We start from the raw sequence: 20562 nt of genomic DNA, 5'->3' as shown, positions 1-20562 counted from the left end.
TGGAGGCTGAATCAGTCGATGGCCAATAATTTAGTCAGTCATAATTATGCAATGAAGCCCTCACAAAACCCATGAGAAGAGCTCTCCCTCTCCCACCCTTCCCCCTCCCCTCCGCCTCCCTCTCTGTCCTGAGTTCTGTGAGCCTCTCTAACAAATTAATTGAACCTAAGGGGGAGGTCATGGGACCCTCCAATCTGTAGCTGGTAGGTCAGAAGCACAGGTAACTGCCTGGAGCTTGCAACTGGCATCTGGAGTAGGGGGTGGAGGACAGTCTTGTAGGACGCAGCCCTTATCCTGGGGATCTGGTGCTGTCTCTGGACATATAGCAGCAGAATTGAGTTGGGTTCTCCAGCACCCTGCTTGTGTTGGAGAATTGCTTGGTGTAAGTATGTGTGGGAAGACCCCCTCCCACATATATACACATGTTGGAATCGGGTCCAAGTACCTGAGTGCAGTTATACTACTATTAATGCTGTGTATTATATTGTTACCATTATACATATATAGAGAGAAGAAATACACCATTGCACTTGGTGTTGGAAGAATGGGAATTTCACATGTCTGTTATTTTTCAAATACAAATTCTTTTAAAAGTATGGTTGAGTCCATGGTAGCCTTTAGTCACTATGTATTTCTTTCAGTTAATGGACAGCATATGCATACATTATTATGACTTTTTAAAAAACTATAGGCATTGAACTTTACACGTGTATCCTCTCATTTAATGCTCACAACAACCCTCTGAGGCAAGCATTACATTATCCTTATTTTGCAGATGAGGAAGCTAAGGCTCAGCGCAGCTAAGTGACTAAACCAGAATTAGAGGATCTGACTGAAAAGCTGTGGTACTGCCTCTACTACTGCTTGTGGTCTTTCAGTGTAAATTCAGGTACAGAATAACTTCACATGTAAAAATCATTTAAATAAAATAATCAAAATAACTAGTATGTAAGTATGCTAATGTTTGCAGGATTGTCTACCTGACACTGCAAGGATAATAAGTTTTTCAGTGAATAGTCAGTCTAACTGCAAGACCCAGACTCTTGCCTTCCCATATGCCCTGCCTTCTGTAGTGGGAGAGCTCCCTGAGACCAGGATGACTTCCAAGATGGACATTAGTTCCAGCTTCTGCATTTGTTGTGATTCTCTTTGACTCATGTTTAATTGGCAACTTTTCAGGAGACACATCCTGAAATAGCTGCTAAAGTCTCAATATCCTGTATCCCTGGATACACAGGGGTGGTCTCAACACCCTCTGTGTGACATGACTCTGTGCCCCTGGCCATCATGATCGATGATCCAGGTGACCACTGGTCTGAAAGGAGCTAGTAAAGTTTTTCTTCCCAGGAACTGAAAGACACATAGCCTGGGATCAGAGGAGGAGTCATGCTCCTGGTGGGGCTCTGGAGAGGAGACCTCTGAGCCCTGCTGCTGTGCGTATGCCTGGAGCTGCCCTTCTGGAGCCTTGGTGGCTCAGGTGTTCAGCTAATTCTTTGATATCCTGGTATTATTCCACTAAAGCGCACCTTTCACTTAAGCTATCCAGAGCCTATTTCTCTTCTTGCTTTCATAGGACTGAAGTGGTCTCAGAAGAGTCAGAGCCTCAGCAGAGAGATGACCATGCATAGAATGGGGTTCAGTCACAGAAATATTTTGCCCTATGAGGGAGAGAAGACATGCTCACAAATAACCATCACACAAGGACAAAGAACAGATTGTAGAAGCACAATATGTTGACTGTAGAGATTGAGGAAGGTTTCAGGTAAAGGGGAATGTGCACTGCGCCTTGAAGGATGGTGTGGGTAAAATTGCAATACTTCCAGAATCTCTTGCCTGGCCTTAGTGCATCTCCATATCAATAGGTGTTCCCAAGGGGTGGAGAGCAGTAGACCATCTCCATATCAATAGGTGATTACAAGGTGGGTGGGGAGCAAGCAGGCACTGGGACCTGAGAGGTGTGCTGGGGTCCTTTTGCAGCTGGTGGTGAGACACAGGTGAGCAAAAGTAGATGACTGCTTGTAAGCAATAAATGGGTTTCTCCCATTTCTTTCTCCCTTTGACTGATTTCAGCTTCAAAGGTTATTTGCCCCAGGCTGGGGGCATACCTTCCCCCGGAGCTACAGATGGGTAGGAGTTTGACAAGAGAGATGGGGCAGGGGACACCTAGAGCAGAGCAGACACCATAAACTAAGGCTCTGGGTGCAGAGAGGGGAGGAAGAAGTGGGATTTGGGTGCAGTGTGGAATGGGACAGGATAAAGCTTGGACAATGGCTTGGCACCAGATGCTTTTCCATCATGATTATTTGTAGCCCCACTTATAACACAGCCTTTGAATAAAATACAGCTTGATATATTAACTGATATGTTTTTCTTTCACATTATTTTCCTCTGCTTCTTGACCTTCTTCTATTCAATCATCTAGACATTTCACATTACTCTCTTAGAAGGGATAAGATGGCAGAAAGCAGAGAAAATAAGTTAATTCTTGACCTCCAAGTTTCCAAATAGCAGCCTTTAGGGCAGGAACAGTGGTTAAGATACAAAATAGAAAAGCTGTAGAGACACACCTAGAAAGAATCGTCCAACAAATATTTCATCTCAATAAATAATAAAGAGGCAGCATGTCAAAGATTGAGGACTTATTTTTAACGAGCAGCAGCAGCTGCTGGCTGTGGTTTGGTGCTAACCCTGGCAGCTTCATTACAGGCCACTTGAAAAAGTCGTTGACTTTGAGTCCCAGATGGGGGCAGCTTATCAGGCACCAACACAGAACTGCTCGGCCAACAGGCTCACAGGATTTCCAGGAAATGTATCCTAAGCATTAAAAGTTGGATCCTGGCTGACACAGGGCCTTCAGGAGAACTCCATTTCTCTGATTTCCTCTAACTCACAGTGCCTCTTGTTCTCTCTAATCCTTAGGCCCTTCAATTCCAGTGACCCTTGTCCATCCCCTGACTCCCACCTTCAACCATGCTTCACCCTTGACCAAACGTGGAGGTGTCTCAGGCTGCTTTCCTCCTGATGCCAGCACCCAGCCCCTCATGCCCAAAGCATGCCTACTTCTGCTGGGCCTCCACTCTCAACACTCTCACCAGTTCTCCACCCATTGCTGCCTTGATCTGTGGGCTAGAGGTGGACCTACCTACCACAGTACCCAGGCTCCATCACATTCCAACTGTTGTTTCGGTTTGCTGAACAGGAGGAGCCAGAAGGTCAGAGGGAGGGAAGGATGCAAAGTCAGGTGTTTGGTCCCCCAGCTCACCTCCTGTCTTGCTGCTGACCTGGCAGTTGCTGGGTTTCCTCACAGGAGTAACTGACCTTCTGGCCCTTCCGCTAGTCTAGGGCACCCTGCTCTCTTCAGACTCCAGCAACACTATTCCTTCCCCTCACCTCGAGGGCTGGAAAGGTGAGGGCAGTCTCTTCTCTGGGCTTTCTTCAGTTCAACCTCTGCATCTGTCATTTCTCTAAAGCTACAGATTTCCTACAGCTCTATTTATCTCCCTACTGGAGGGTGCTTTGCAATGATGATAACCTTAACTAGATTATGAAACTCCCAAGCAGCCTCTCAATTATAGGAAAGACATGGTTAGGCAAGGATGGAGTTAGTTGTGGGGATTGCTTACCAGAAGCAGGAAGATCTGGTTCAATGCTCAGAGCCTATACTTGGGAAGCTAGGCAAACACGTTCTAGCCCTGAAAGTCACCACATGAACCTGGGCAAATTCTTAAAAGTCAATGTTTAAGGTCTTAAGATTAGTCATCTCTGTGTCTCAGTTTGCCTACTTGGGTCCTAGTTTGGGCACAGATCACCTGTTATTAACGTTATTTGTTTTTATCTGTTTCTCCCATTGGTCAGTGCTCCTCCCCTCTGAGGTTGCCCACACTTGTCTTTCCTCGAGTGTGTCACTCTCTCTGCCCTACTTCAGATAATTCGTGTGTGGGGGGGTGCTACTGAGAGCTATGATTTGGGCTTGCAAGTTTCTGTCACCTGGGTAATCCAGACAGGACTGCAGCTTGTATGATCATGCTCCTTAGTAGCCTGCCTGAAAATCTCTTTCCTTTGCCTTTGGGGAGTTCTCAAAACATAATCTCACTCCATCCAGTGCTCTGTGGCTCCCCCATATCCTGGGGTGGAAGGGACTCAGTTCCTACACATCAGCCAGGATCCAAAAAAAGCCAAATTGTACTAATCTTTGTAACCCACCACCTAGCAAAGTGCCTAGATCAGAGTAGGTACTCAATACATTTTTCTGAATGACTGGAAAGGCAATCCCTCTGTTTAAGTTGCCACTAACAGAATTTAAAATGTCACTCAATCCTAGATAGCTACAAAATCTCAAAATCTTTTTGACAACAGAGAAGGCAGTGCCCTGTGATGGTCTGGAGTGGGCCTCTGGAGCCAGGTTGCCTGCGTTTACATCCTGACTACACTAGTCACAAGCTCTATGTAGTCTGAGTCAAGTTGCTTAACCTCTCTGTGCCTCAGTATCTCAAATATAAAATGAGGATAATAACAGTACCTATTCAAAGGGCTACTTTATGGATTAAATGATGTGTGCAAAGCATTTAGTACAAAGCTAGCACATATTTATCTCCCAAACATTGTCAGTTATTGTTGTTGGTACATGGAGAAAATGTCTGCCATCCATATATAGCTAAGGAAATTACTGTAACACTGACTTTGTGATATGCAAGGTAAATATTAAAACAAATATGTCAAAGTTGTAAAAGCATCTTCAAAGGATTTTAAAGGAATCAGGAAAGTGAAGTTAAGGCAGTGTTTCTCAACTGGAGGCAATTTTTTCTCCTGGAGTCCTTAGGCAGTGTCTGGGGATATTTATGGCTGTCATAACAAGGGGATGTTACGGGCACCCACTGAGCAGAGGCTGGGGATGCTGCTAAACATCCTACAGTGCACAGGGCAGCCCCCACCATGAAGAATTTTCTAGCCAAAATGTCAGTAGTGCCAACTAATAAGAGGGTTCTGTTCTGTACCTGGGACTCCAAAACTTCCAGGCCATGGGCACCTGAGCCTTTCTGTTGCCCTGACGAAAGTCAGGTACACCCCGGGAGCACACGGGAGCATGTTGTGTCCTGCGTGAGGGCTGCTTCCCGACGCTGGAGGCGGCTCCTACGCCAGGAATAGGCTGCTTCCATTAGTATGCTCTTGGGGAATGTTTTTTTTTATTTTAATGTTCACAAAGTAGCTGGGAACATTTGAGAAAATATCCACTTATGTCCATTTGTTCTAGGAATTCATGACCAGCATTAGAGCCACAAAGAGCAGGGCTGGCATTCCAGGTACTAGTACACAACTGGGGACAGTGAGCACCACCGTGCTGGCCACAGCCTGATGCTTCTGCCACTGTCCTGGCCGAAGCAAGGCTCTCTCATCAGTGCCTGGTTAGATGTTGTGGCATGGGCCTTGCCCTCTAAAAGCTGTAGTTTCACCATCCCATCTCCTTAAAATTATCTTATTAATATGCATTTAATGCCCACTTTGCTTATGGCATCATTTCAAAGGGTTTTTTTCCTCCGGTTGATCCTTATTAGCTTTCAGATTACTGGCAGGAGGTCTTATATTAATAATTGCTGAGCCAAATCCACTGCCTTGAAAGTCACTCACTGATTTATTCATCTATTCATCTCTGGTTCTTTCCCCATTTCCTGAGCCCCCTACTACAGTGAGTGGGATCACAGGGTCCAAGGATATGCATATGACAGGGCTTGTGCTAAGCTTCAGTTTAGGAAAATGAAAACAACAGCTCACAATCTAGTTAGCTGAGGTACAATTATTTTTAAAATTGCTGCATCCCCTATGACCTAGCAGTTTCAATTTTCAGGAGCCAGCAGGAGAAATGTTCACACATATATGCAAAGATGAAGAGACAAAATGTTTATTGTAGCATTGTTGGGCTAGAAAAAGTTGGAAACTACCCAAATGCTCATCAATAGAAAATTGCAAAATAAAATGTGGTATATGCATACCATGGACTTTTATGCAGCAGTTAACAGGAAGGACCTACATCTACATGTAGCAATACACATAGATCTCCAAGGCACATAGTTTTGGAGGGAAGTCCCCAGGGCTTCACACGGAACTCAGAGAAGTGGTTGCCTCTGGACAAATGGGAGGGGAGGGAACATGGATTACAGGTGGTGATCAAAGATTTTAACTTTATTGAAAAATTTTAAAACCAATTAAATGTGTTGCTTATGCATTATGCATATAAAAGTAATACAAAACCACAAACCATTGTAACTAAAAGGCACAGGAGTAGAATAAAGAAGGGAAGATTTCACTCTGCCTGGGTGCATCCAGAAAGATTTCAGAGAAAAAATACATGTGAACTGGGGCTTTCAGTGCCTTGTAGTAGTAGTCTGACAGGCTAAGGTAAAGGGCATAACACACATGGGGGACAGCAAAGATGCAGAGATATATGCCGCCTGGGAACACTTCCCCACTACTGGCCCATTCAGTGGAGAGGAGTGGATTGGGGTTGGGGTAATGTGCCATGGAAGGAGGTAGTAGCTATATCTGGAACATGAGACTGCCCTGGAATAAGAATGCTTTTATAGATCTTGCTGAGAAGTTTTGAATTTTCTCCTATAAGCAATGGAAAACCTACAAACGAGGGGTGACATGAACAGACGTTGAGTTTAGAAATACCAATCAAGTACTTTTCTCCAGATGTTGCAGAGGACAGATGTGCCCATTACCCAACCCATTAATGACATCACATCAAACCATCACATGTCCATACTGGTGTTCCTTACATTGCCTAGAACATAGAGGCCCACAATAACTATGTTTTATAAAGATTTTCAAACAAAAAGGTACAAAGTATAATAATAAAACATATGCCCATATCCAGATTTTAATATTTTTTAATAAATGTACACCATACCTATGGAAGACTGCATAAATCTTAAGAGTAAGTTAGATGCATATTTAAATATGCCTTATTAACCACAATAGAAATCAAGATACAAAATATTACTAGCATTTCAGGAGTGTCTCTTGACCTCTCCCAGAAATTGTACTTCTGAAAGGTAACCACTACACTGATTTCATCTGGAATTGGTTTTTAAATATAATGTGAGATAAGGATCAAGGTGTTGTTTTTTTTTCTGTATTGCTATCAAATTGGTCCAGTTCCATCTACTAGAAAAGTCATTGTTTTCCCTTCTGCTTGGCACTCTTGATTTTTTAAATGTTTTTCTCAATTTGATTAACTACTATTTTACCTAGAAATTTTTCATCTATTCCCATAAGTTATATTAGGTCTGTAATTTTCTTTCCTTGTATGCCCTTCTCCTGGTTTTATTAACCTTATGAAATTGTTTGGGTAGCTATCACCTCTTTTTAAATTATCAGATATAGTTTCTATAAAATGGGGATTATATTTTGCTTTGTGGTTTGGTCAAAATCATTCCTAAATTTATCTGGGGTTTGAGTATTTGGAGGAGAGGGGAGATTTGACTAACTATTATTGTTCATAGTATTTGGTTGACTCAGGTGTCCATTTTTTTCTCAAGATAATTTGGATGTATTTAGAATCTTTATAAAATTGAACATTTCATCAAAGTTTTCAAATTTACTGGTATAGAGGTAATCATAGTATTTTGTTATGTCTTAAAAAATTTCTACTGTACTTTTTAAAAGCAAATAAATGAACATTCTCTATTCATTTCCCACTATTTGAAAAACAGATTAGGCTTTTATTTATAGAGTAAAATTAAGTCCAAAGTGTGATAACTATAAACAGACACTTTGGGTTAAATACAAGCAACAGTGTTTTACCAGTATGAAACATCACCCCTCTTGGGGGTGGACCTGGGGCCCCAGGGTGTTGCACAATTGCTCTTTGGTGGATTCGAATACAGACTATAAACTCACTTGGAATTGAGAACTGGCTGACTGGTGGGCTGGGGCAAGTGTGAGGCTTGGCCAACTCTAACTGTGGCTCATGTTCCTACTCATTTGAAAATTGTCCTGGCCTCTTACCTTACTCATAAATACCTTCTTTACATAGATAAGGCATTATTTCATTATGGAATCAAGACGTCTAGGTATCCAAAGGGCTTTGCCATTAATCATGTGAGTCCTGTTTCTCCAGGATTAGGAGATTTTGCTTGAACACACTTGGGTTGCTCCCCTGATGTAAGGGCATTATAAGCTTAGGTTTGAAAATAGTATTAAAAGTATCAAGAGGGCAATTATTTCCAATAAGAATGTTGATTGCTATTTGATTCCAGTTATTTTTGTTGCAAACAACCCCAAACTTGGTGCTGTAAAACCATAGCTACAGTTTTGTGGGTCAGGAGTCCAGGAGATGGATGGCAGAGATGGTTCATTTCTGCTCCACATCTGGGGCCTCAGCTCAAGACCTGACTGTCTGAGGCTACTCAGTGTTGGGGACTGAGATTGTTAGGCAAAAAAATATGTATGAGTGAGTGGAGGGAGAATAAGGCCAGTAGAGTCCACTAGAAGACACAAAGAGTTAACCAGATAAAACTAGAGAGCCAGGAAGGACTGAGTTAATGAGTTAATCACTTGAAGCTCCAAAGGCCAGGAGTAACTTGGAATGTCAGGATATTCCCCAGATAAAGAAAAGTATCCAAGCACAGCCCATGTCTTCTTTGTATCAATTAGATCATGCCATATGTAAGATTTACTTTAGCCTGTGAAAACGCCCAGTTTTTTCTTTACTTAATTTATATGCTGTTTTTTCCTCTTCCTGCAGCCCCTAATCAAGTAACTTTGTAACCAGGGCAGGACACAGACCTCAGAAGTAAAAAAACTATGTAAATATGTGGATAAAGAATGCTGAAATCCCAAACCAACATAGTCACCTAAATAGCCCTATTCTTAAGACAAAACTTCCAAGGAATTATAAATCATCTGTATACATCATGCCTTATACTGACCTTTAGCCAAAAAAGCCCTATAAAACCCCAGACCACAACCCTGTAAATGCACCTCCCGTCTGAGGTTTCCCGCACTCACGTTTCTTTGAGTGTGTCACTCTCTATGTCCTACCTCAGATAATTAGGGAGGGGCTGCTGAGAGCTCTGATTTGGGCTTGCAAGTTTCTGTCACCTGGCTCTCTGCCCTTCTCATTCTAGACAGCAAGAGGGTGTAAATGGCTTCCCTTTTCTTTCCTACCATCACCTTTAACAAATTCCCTCTCAAGCCCCCACCCACCTCTTTCGTCTCCTTTCTTATTCCCTTCCTCTCTATCTCTTCTCTCCCTTTCTTTGCTCCACTCATTAATTAGGGGGAAAAATTCTCAACTCTTAGAATGAATGATAAAAATCCATTAGAGACTCATGAAGGAAAAGGGAGTTGGAGGTTGAGGGCCATTTCTCCCCACCAGGTTAGTGCCTGTGCTCCAAAGAACTGAAGCAGCCTTTAGTTCCAAAGGAGACAAGAATTGGTGCCTCAGGATTTCTCATCTTCATATTTCATAGGAAAATCAGTGATTTATCTTGCCTGGCTTCCTTACTGGTGAAGCCTGTATATCCTGTCCTCCTACGGGTCCCTGCACAGCAGTGTTCTTTCTCCCAGGATCCCGTATTTCCCCCTAAGTTGCAGGGCCATCCAAAAATAGTCCCTTACGTAGACCACTTTAAATACTGCTCTATTCCCAGTGTTTATTATTATTATTATTTAAGGCACATTTGTACAGAGGAATAATTTTCTACTTGCGGAGCAATAGACACAAGTTGCATTTATTTTTAAAAGAAAAAAAACATCAGCATTAACAGGTTTAGAGACTCCTGCTGGGATGTTAGGCTACTGAATTATTCTTCTCCAAGCTATTTGTAGACCCATTAATTGAGAAATTAAAGAAATAAGTGCATATACCGCCTACGTAATTAAACTGCCCATTTCGCCTTCTTCCAGTGAAGCAGTTTCCAAGGATGTTAATTGGCTGGAGAGTTTCTCAGTGCCTGGTAGATCTTGATAAGTTGTGCATTAAAAACGCACTGCTCACACCCTTAAACTGTCAGGGGGCCTTTTTTTTTTTAAGCAGACTTAGCACGGTAAAGAGTTAATTATAAATGTAAAGAATATTTCTGTTTGGTGTGCCTCTTGGCATATTGGATGCTAATGGCCCCTTCCTGCCATTAAATGATAAAAACTTCCTATTGGATTTTCTAGTTTGCCCAGGGCTTGGGGGAGAGGCTTTCCTGAGAGCAGTCACCAGATTGCTGCTTTGTTTTCAGTAAGCCATTAATTTCCTCATTGTTTTGCTTTATAAGGCAACTATTTGATTTCTGTGTCTGCAGTTCCCCTCCCAGTCCGGTGCCTGCCATTCATCACCCCCAGCTGTCCTGATGTGTCTGCAGATGCATTGTCCTTTTTATGAGGATTCTGGGAGAAATGACCATCCATGTCCTTGGCTTCTCTGTATCTTTATCAACCCTGACTCATTCCTCTTGGTGGCTAATTGTCCCTTTTCTCCTGACTTTATTTGTAAGGAAGAAAACACATATTCTTTCCTTCTGGGAAAAAATAGATAAATAACATAGGAAGAGAGAAATTGTGTTCTGAACAGCTTTTAAGCAACTAGTGATGATGACTGGCAACAGTCCTTTTGATGTTTTTATACTGATAGTTTATAGCAACTGTTTGTCTCAGATTTCCTGGGACAGTCTCAATTTCAAATATTCTTCCCTGCTGTTGTCCCTTCAAATGAATGCAATCACAAATGAGAAAGAAAAAAAAATTCCATTGTTGATAAATATAACCTGACTTTTAGGTTTGAAATATATAAACAAGATTGTCATCTGAATAAGCATGAATAAAGGTTAGTGTTAACATTAAATAACACAAAAAGTTAAACCTAGCATATTTAATTTTATCTGTGTGTGTGTGTGTGCACACATGCACACACACACACACACATCATTGATACATGGTAGAGGCAAATAATAAGCAGACCAATAAATAAGTATAATTAGATGCATTGTCAAATTAAAAAAGAAAAAGAACAAGCCTTGGAACCAAACAGACCTGGATCAGAAACCTGGGTTGGAATCCTTCCTGTCATTTAGGAACAAGCTCCCACCGAACAAGTCTGAGCCTCAGTTGATGCTTCTTAAATGCGAATAATGGTATTTGCCTGACAGGGTAGTTGTTAAGATGAAAAGAGCTAGATTTGTAATGTGCCTAGCATACAGAATTGCTTTTTTAAAAAGGCGTATTCATATTAGTATTTTCAGGAGTAATATAGCTGTATTACAGTTGAAACAATACTTTCTGGAGGGGCCTGGAAGGTGAAAGCTAAATGAGGAAGGAGAGTGTGTGGCTTCCTTCCCTGACTCCCTTGAAAGAGACTGGAGTTAGTGAGGGAGGTAAGTCTTCCTTCACCAGGGCTTGTCTTAAACCAACTGAGCCCACAGTCCAGCCTCTGCCTAGACCTAGAACCTACCTGCCCAGGAGAGAATGCCCAGGCCCTGGGGTAGTCCCTTGTCGGAGAAGCTATGTCATCTCTGTCCCACTGGAATACAGGTCCAGTTCTAGAGCGTCTTACAGATATTCCCTGCTCTTCCCACCCCGTGTTTCCTGTCCTGATCTCACCTTCAGGCCTGGATGGGGGCAGCAGCCTTGTCCTCCTCCCAGGGCCCTACAGGATGAGTGAGAGGCAACTTGCTTCCCTCAGCCACCTCATCCACAGCTGCTTGGAAGTCTCGTGTCCAGATTCAGGGGAGTGAACTAGAAACTTCCCAGCAGTGTTGGCCAATTGCTCTTTAGAATGGACTCCAAAAGAGGGTTCTGAGCCAACTGTAGGTGGGAACGGACCTGGTTAACTAATGGCTCTCCAGACTCAGATGCATTAGACTCACCTGGTGAGTTTGTTAAAAATGCAGGTTCCTAGACTCTTCCCCCAGGTATTCAGACTCAGTGGATACTTCAACAACCTAAAAGAATGAGTTTCTCAATTTACTTAATATTTGTTGATTAGTGTGTGCCAAGCCCAGGGCTAAGTCCTTCATATACATGATCCGTTCTTGCCTACCCTTCATCCTGTGATGCAGCCATCACTGACACCATGCAAACAGTTTAGGAAATCGACATTTGGAGAGGATGAGTAACCTGCTTAAAGACACCCAGCTGGCCAACGTCTGTGGCAAAGAGCCCTGAGGCGCTGTGCTACGGTGGGCCACCTTTGGGTTGGATGACTGGTTCTCATGCCCACCAGCATCTAATCAGCTCCCCGGATTTTCTCTACACAAACTGAACTACATTTGTTTGGACTTGGATTGGCCAAGAGCATGCTTCTAACTTTGTTGTGAAACAAACAATGAAAATTTAAACACCACTGTCTAAACTCCCACCTGAAGAATCCAGGCCCTAGATGTCCCACCTTGCCTTTAAAAGAACCATTAGTAGGCATAAAAGCAGCCCCACTTCTCCAGTGGTCTTCCTACCCTGCAGTAAAAGAGTTGCAACAGACTTCTTTACACATTATCTCTTATTTCGGAAGTAAAGATGTCCTAGACCATCAATTCTGCAGTCCTAGATTTTCCTTTTTATTATTCTGGAGTGGAAGCAGTAATACTCATCAGTATGCTTTTTTATCTCAGCCTAAGGCAGTCATGAGGCAGTTTGGGCTGTTTGGCTTCATTATTATTCTGTCATTTCTATTGTTTTCTAGTCAATGAAAACCATGTGACCAGAGGCTCACAGACTACTCTTTGATTGCTATGATTTCCCAAGGATATTATCATTATGCTTTCAGATAGCACACACACAAAAATAAATATTATTTTATCAACTATTCTACTTAACATGGATTTGGGATATCAGAATTGAACCTCAGATGGCAAATCCTTTATTAATTTCACTGGAAACAAAAATGCATCCATTTGGTATAACTTAGTTAGGAAGACTCTTAGCACTGAGAAGAAATTTCTGTTTTCAGTTACAAAGAACAAGGGGAGGATAAGAATAATTTTGAGGAGCAGTTAGGAAGAACTTTCAGGTATACTATTTTGTAAAACTTGGGGACCTAGTGATGACATGCAGAAGTGACAAGCTACTCATCCCCCTACCTGTAGGCTGATAATTTTTTAATCTAAATTTTAAATAATTTAAAAAATATTAAACTGGGAAGCAGTTGATGCCTAACCTCCTGAACTCTGAAAAACAACATACAGGAGCTAACTCAGTCCTAACCAGAGGTGCTAGTTTTGTTGGGCAATAGGCTGAAGCATTGTTCTGGAATCTCTTTCTCTGAGTTAACAAAAGCCAGAATGGCCTCCTAGAACTTCATTTTCAACAAAGTGTGTTCTGTTCTCCTTAGGCCACTTCATTTGATTATGCTGGACATTCAATGAGCCAGATGCCTGGCTGAGGCCAAGTGAGGCTGAGTCGTCTCAGCCTGTAGCCTGCTTACCAAGCCAACCTCCTGATACAGGGCTGAATCTGCCCACAGGTGCCATCTGCCACCAAGGCACATGTGCACTCTGCCCCCCAGGTAGTTCCCAGGTAACCTCAGTTTCATCTTATCCTCTCTTTACTGCATACACCACTTGATCAGCATGTCTACTGTTACTAACAATAGAAAGAGAATCAGGAAGGGGAATTTTATCAAGAAATTAACCATGGTGTGGAGTTTCTTGTAAATGATATTCTTCAGCTTTAAGTAGATATTTTGGACATTCACAAATAAATATTAAATATTATTTATAAAATACAAATAATTGTTCATGGTTTAAAAACTGAATTCCAAACCTCTAACAAACTCAATATTAGTAAAAAAAGAAGTATCTCAGGGAAAGGTAAAGCAGAATTTTTTTGTTGTTGTTAAATAAAAAGGTTATGTTAAATTTGAGAGAGGCAAAGTAACTGACAAGGGAAAAGACACAGTGGGTGGGAAAGAGTGCATAGCCTGTAAATGCCACAGGAAAGGCAAGGACGTTAAAGAGGGGAGTGCTATAAAGAGGAAACTAGAAGCTGCACTGCGAAGACTTGGTGATATATCTGAACAGAAGCTGCTCAAGTACATGGATGCATTCATATATCCATGCCTTTGGAGGTTCTATCTCCAGAAACCACGGTGATTTTGCATCCCTTCCTCCCACGGGACATTTGACAATGTTTGGAGACATTTTTAGTTGTCACATCCAGGCTTGAATGGACAGAGGTCCGGGACGCTTCTAAACACCCTACAGTGTATAAGACAGTGCCCAGCCCCACCCACCGGTCCAGATGTCCATAGTGCTGAGGCTGTCCGGAAACCCGACTGTTGGAGGCTTGCATTCAACCCTGAGCAACAGAAATAGTGCTGTACTGATTTCACTAATGAAAAGCTTTATTTATCTTACACAGTAAGTAGTATAGAGGTTGCCAGGCCAGAGCTTATGTAGCAGCTCAGTGATGTCATCAAGGACCCAACACCCCAGAGGCAGTCATAAAAGATGTCATTTTAGCTGGGCACATTACCACCCTAAAGCAAATTGAGCTTCCTAATAAGAAAGAAGGATCATAATGGATATTGTATAGGTGAACAGCAGATTGGCCACAGATAAGCCTTTCCTTTTCTGTGAGGCCTGTTGCTCTAGTTTGCCTTAATGCCCAACAAAACTCTATCCAGTCACTTTCTACCAAAATTAGGCTCTTCTACAGGGTCTTTCATGCTATTCCCAGCCAGCACTGCTCCCTGAGCCAGAAGGTTCTATCTTTGGGGACAAAGAGAACCTCAGGGCCAGAAAGGGACACCAAAGGGAGAGAAATGGAGCTCTCTCCAGAGGAAACAGTACCCAATGAATTGGGCATGTTTCTTTGCAGACAAATGGAAATGTTACAGAAGCCATGAATATCTGACAGCAGAATGAAGAGAGGCCAATGGGGAAAAGCAAACTAGAATTTACAAAGCAAATTTTTAATTGAGCAAAGTTAATGATTTAAAGTAAAATCAATAGCAAATTCAAAAAAATAGCATGAGAACTTTATATAGGGTTTCCATCAACTACTATATAACCAACAGTGGGTGGGAAAAAGAACAAAAGGCAAACCCAAATAGCTTGCTTGTTATTATTATAATATTAATAATGGTCAAGATAACACAAATCATAATCACAAGACACTCTTTCAGTCAATTTCCAGTCCATTGGAGCCCATTGAAAAGAAGGATTCTGAGGTCTCATCTGAATTTGAGGGGATAGGGGAATGACATGACATGATTAATAATTAGTAATATCTTCCATAGCTCTGGAAGGAAAAATGGTTTCCCATGAGGCATATTTTTCTATCCATGACCTTCTTCATAAGACCAGGTTAATAGCCTGACCACAGAGACATTGGTTTTGAGGAGAGCTGAGTAAGGGGAGGTTAGGAATAACCTAACTGAAAAGTGGCCCACCTGTGACCTATGTGGATACTCCCTGAAATTGCCAAAGAGGTCTCCAAGACTCAGCTTTTCCTGCCAGTCCAGAGAAGGGTGATGAGATTTATTTCAAGTTTTCTTTGCATTACCCTTGCACTGATCATTTGTACATTTCTCTCTGGCTTTCAGAGGCAGCTCCTACTTCCCAAGGACTGCAGGATCCTAAATGAATGATTGTCATGCTGACCCAGTGAAACAGTCCTCTACACTGGAAGCTCTTTGGTCAATTTGAAAATGAAATCTTGACAGTCACAAAAAAGTTCTGTTAAGCAATTCTTAAAGGACAGTTTAATAGGGGATAGATCAGGATTTATCATGCTTTAAAATGACCTTTGTAATAATTTGGTCCTTCTATTTCTTTTTATTTTGTATTTCTGTTCTGATTTCCCTATATGACTGAAAGATTTATACTATTTTTAAGTGCTTTGACTCTCCCTGAGAACTGCTCACTGTTGGTAAGGAAAACGACTTAATTCTATGTTCTGAAGAGGTCCCTGAAATACAGTGGGAGCCCAATTAATTCTTAGTAATCAATTTCTACGGCATTTGTGCAGAATGATCAAAATGGCATGGCTGTACTATTGCACATGCATTATGTACGATTAGAGTGATATGTTTTAACCTATTTTCAAACCTATTTAGAGTGTACTTAGCAGTATATTTGATATGACAGAGCATGTGTTTTGAAAAAAGCTAAAGGAGAAAACAGAGATCAGTACATAATGACCATGAGAGTGTTCTTGAATTGCTTTTCTATTTCAGAGCATGTAGGATGTACTTGAAAGGGCATTTATTAGTCCATTTCCATGTCAGTAATCAGCATTTGAAAACAGACAGAGAAAAATAATAGCCAACAGAGTTTTACCAATATAATAAAGTAAAACAGTGAAACATGGTTTATAGGTTATTTTCTCCAGCAGGATGCTTTCAAATCTGACAGCATGGCACCTTAACAGCACACTGGGGACATGTGTCACAGGTGTCTGAGCAGACTTGGTTTCTAGATTGGCTGTTAATTCTACATAAAAATGTAGATTGACCTAGCAAAATTCAGTACAAAACTGCATTGAATAAGCAGTATACGAAATGATGTTATGCTGAAAACAGTGGAAATAAGCTGTTGCTCTATACAGATTTTTAAAGTCAAGCCTCTCCTGTTTTGGTGAGCCACAAGGTTGAGAAAGAGTTTGATAGCCCTAACATTATCCAGACGAGGCATTTGGGAAATGCAGCCCATAGACACATACCATTCACGAGTGCCTTGGTATCGGATTTAAATACGGATGTGTCAGTGTACTGCTACCCTTCCTTTTCTGCTCTTTTTCCATCTTGTACCCAACTGACAAGTTTTAAGATCTGTAGTTTTTATCACTTGGCAGACATGGGTGCTTGCTATTCAATAGTCATTCTATCTTGCTAAAAGGAATCTTGATTTTGTTCAGGCACCAGTTGGCCATGTGTCTCAAGGGAACCTGGATTTAACTCACCATCCACCCACATCTCTCACCCCAAAAGAGGCCTCTTGATAATCTAAGCCCATCATGGGTAGTTCTACTCTCTTTCACTTGGGTTGGTCTAGGCATGGGCAGGTGCACAATTCTGGTCAGTGAAATATGAAGTGAAGCCTGTGGGGACTCCTGAGAATATTTCCCTCACTTTTAAAAACTTCACAAGACAGTGACTAACGTTACCTTTTTCAGAAGTTGATGTCTGCCTCAATAGCAGCAGCCACACTGGGGCCATGACAGCAGCCAGCCTATGAGAAAAAGCCACACACTGAGGTGGCAGAGTAGAAGGAAGGAAAAAAAAACCAAGTCCTCCATGATGCTTCTGAGATGCTGAATGAGCACCTCCTGCCCATGGAAGGTAGCAGCCGTCCTGATGCGGCAGACGCTGCAATGTCACACAGATTCCCTCTTCAGGACTCAGGCACTCTTTCCTCAGCCATGGGAAGTATTCCTGCTCCAGAAATCACCTTCTTTGGGAGTTACCACACCCCAGATATGCCCCCTCCTTTGGGGGGCCTGTATCCAGTGATGAGTCATGTGGGGGTACAAAGGCCTGGCCACCTTGCTTCAGTGGAGGGTAACTCTAAACACCACCCTAGCTCTAGAATTTCCTGCAGATGAGCTGTGTTATGATCCCACTGCCATCTAACCTCACCGTGGGAGGGTTGGTTTGCTTCCACCTCACCCTTACTAGCAGGATACAGACCTTCAGAGCCTCAATCCAATGGCTGCAGGGTAGGAGGAGGGTGGCACCACAGGTGAACTCCCACCTGTCATCCTCCTAGTACCATGTGGCTTTCAAAAGTACCGTTCATCCTCTCAGATGTCTCTTCTGAATCGGTACATGTCAGCAAAGTCAAAGCAGCCCCAAATGCCAGATTTCCTTGCCTGGATTTCTGTCTTTTCCTGGATAATAGTCCTACAATTCTACATTTCCTTTCTAGTTCTCTAATGCTTGCAAGCAGACTAAAACATTTTTACCAGCTCGTCTAGTTGCCCTCATTAGGTCCAAGTCATCTAGTTCATCAGGATCAGAATTATAATGCACTATCTCCATCAGCATAGAAAGAGGCCATAATCACCCATTTAAAAAATTTTTCTCATAACCTCCTTTAGCTATTTTTTCCTACTGCCTATTTTTCTGCACATTTTTACGTGAAAACTCTTCAGAAGCATTTGTATCTTGATACCTCCCATTCCTTACTGTTCGTTTGCCTGTGAACCCACATGAATCAAGGTTTTGTGTTCAGTTCTCCACCCAACCTCTCTGGCCAAGGCCCTGATGACCTCTGTGCTGCTGAATCAAATACTCTGTCTTCAGTCCTCATCTTACTCCATCTCTCCAAAGCACTAAGCACACTTAACACACTTTCTTTACTTGGATTCTAGAAATCACACATTTGTAGTTTTCCTCCAAAATATCTAACCATTTCTCCTGAGCCCCCTTTGCTGAATCATTCTTTTCTTTCTAACCTCTAAATGTTGGGATACATTAGAGCTCCATCCTTAAACTTCTCTATCTGCACTCTCGCCCTAGGTGATTTCATCCTGTCCCATGGCTTTAAATCCAACCATTCATAATGACTCCCACATTTATATCTCTAGCCCCACTTTCCCCCTCAACTTCCTCATTGGTACCTCCATTTGTTTGTCAAGTAGCCATATCAAACCTAACATGTCCAAAACAAAATTACTGCTTTCCACCCTCTTCTCTCAACCTAATCATCTCAATAAATGGCAAAACTATTCAACTAGTTTTTCAAGCCCCAAACCTTGGTATCATCCTTGACAACAAATATGTTCTGCATTCAAATATCTCTTGCCACCTCCAGGAGATGCCACTCTGATTTATGTGTGTCAATTAAGAATGGCTGGAATTAAAACTCAAATGTAGTAGCCTAACCAGCAGTCAGCAAACCAGAGCCCCGAGGCCAAATCTGGCCTGCTATGATTTTAGTAACTAAAGTTTTATTGGAGCTCAGCCATTCTCAGTTTTATATGTATTGTCTGTGACTACTTTTGGGTTACAATAGCAGAGTTGAGTAGTTGTGACAGAAACTACTAGCCACCAAGACTAAAATATTTACTATCTGGCCCTTTACAGAAAAAAACTTGCTGACCCCTGTCTTTAGAAGAGGTCATTATTAACTCATGTAAAGGACATCCAGAGGTAAGCAGTCAAGGATTGGTGTGGTAATGCCATGAAGGACACAGGCTCCTTCTATTTTTCTATTCTATCATTCGTGGCTTATTGCCTCATTGTGGTCACAAACTGACTGCATCTCCAGGCATCACGTCCACATTCCATGTAGGAGGAAGGGAAGAGCATGAAGAGAATAGAGCTGGGAGGAATCCATGTCAACCCTATCAGTCCCCCTTGTGAGCAGAAAAGCAGGAATTTCCCCAAAGCCTTCTCAGTAGACTACTACTTCTATCTCATTGGCCAGAACCATGTTAATATTGCCACCTTAAGCTGCAAGGGCAACATTTGGTTTTCCTGCTCCTCTACTGGAGAAAGGAAAGGGAGAAAAGATTGAGAATCGGTCTGGGTGAGCCAATATGCAGTGTATGCCACAGGAAGCCATGGTTGTTTCTCTCCTGGACCACTACCAAGTCTCCCTGCCTCCACTCCTGCCCCTTTACAGTCTATTAACCACAGTGAAACCAGGCTGATATTCCTCAAAAGTAAACCACATCACATCATTGCTTTGTTCAAAATCCTCCAGTGGCTCCCATCACATTTAAAGTCCAAAACTTTTAGGATCTGGCCCTGGCTCTTCTCCAGTCTTTATCCTTCCTGTCCTTCCCTGGTTCACTCTAACCCAGCCAGATGGTTCTTTAGACAGAGTCCTGCCTCGGGGCCTCTGTTTGACGTGTTCTGTTCTAGCCCTTCACATGGCTTGCTCCCTCACTTTGTTCTGGTCTCTGATCAAATGTCAGCTCCTCAGAGAGGGCTTTCCTGCCACACAAAACAGCACCCATATTGCTACCCCTCCTTACATGTACTATTTTTATTCTTAGCACTTGCTAGCACCTAACATGATCAGTTGTGCTTATTTGCTTTGTTGCAATGTGGAAAAGGAGGCATGGACTGTTTGCTTCACTGTTATATTCCCAGATTCTAGAAATGGGTTTTGGCACAGAGTCAGGCTAATATTTTTTAAATGAATGAGTACATTCCCATCATTACCAGTCTTATCTATTCCAAGACCTTGTTCTTATTGGTTTTACAAGGACACAGTATGGTCTGAGGTTCTGGAGCCTTATCTTGTTCACACATTTCTCTGGGTAACCCTGAGGAGGTCAATCAATTCCTCAGAGTCTCAGTTCCAGCGTCCGAAAGCCAGGGGCCAGAGAGGTGCTGCTCTCTGAGGCAGCTCTACTCCTCCTCAACTCTCTGTCCTCGAGGAATGTCAGCAAAAGAGCTCCCATCCACCCAGTGGTGGGACAGGATTTCCTTGCTATTCTATACACACCTCTTGTACCCAAGATATTAGCTTCCCTCTGTTCTTTCACTCTTTTGAATCTTGTCTCTTTCACAAAGATTTATTATATGGAATGGAAGCAATGTAATGAATCCTTGCTTTTACAAACAACCTTTCATTCGCCCTTCAATAGAAACCGCCAGAGCCATGACAGACTGTAAGCAATGGG

Source organism: Manis pentadactyla, chromosome 7 (assembly GCF_030020395.1).
Source record: "Manis pentadactyla isolate mManPen7 chromosome 7, mManPen7.hap1, whole genome shotgun sequence".
In the NCBI taxonomy this organism is placed as follows: Eukaryota; Metazoa; Chordata; class Mammalia; order Pholidota; family Manidae; genus Manis; species Manis pentadactyla.
This window is presented reverse-complemented; position numbering follows the sequence as displayed.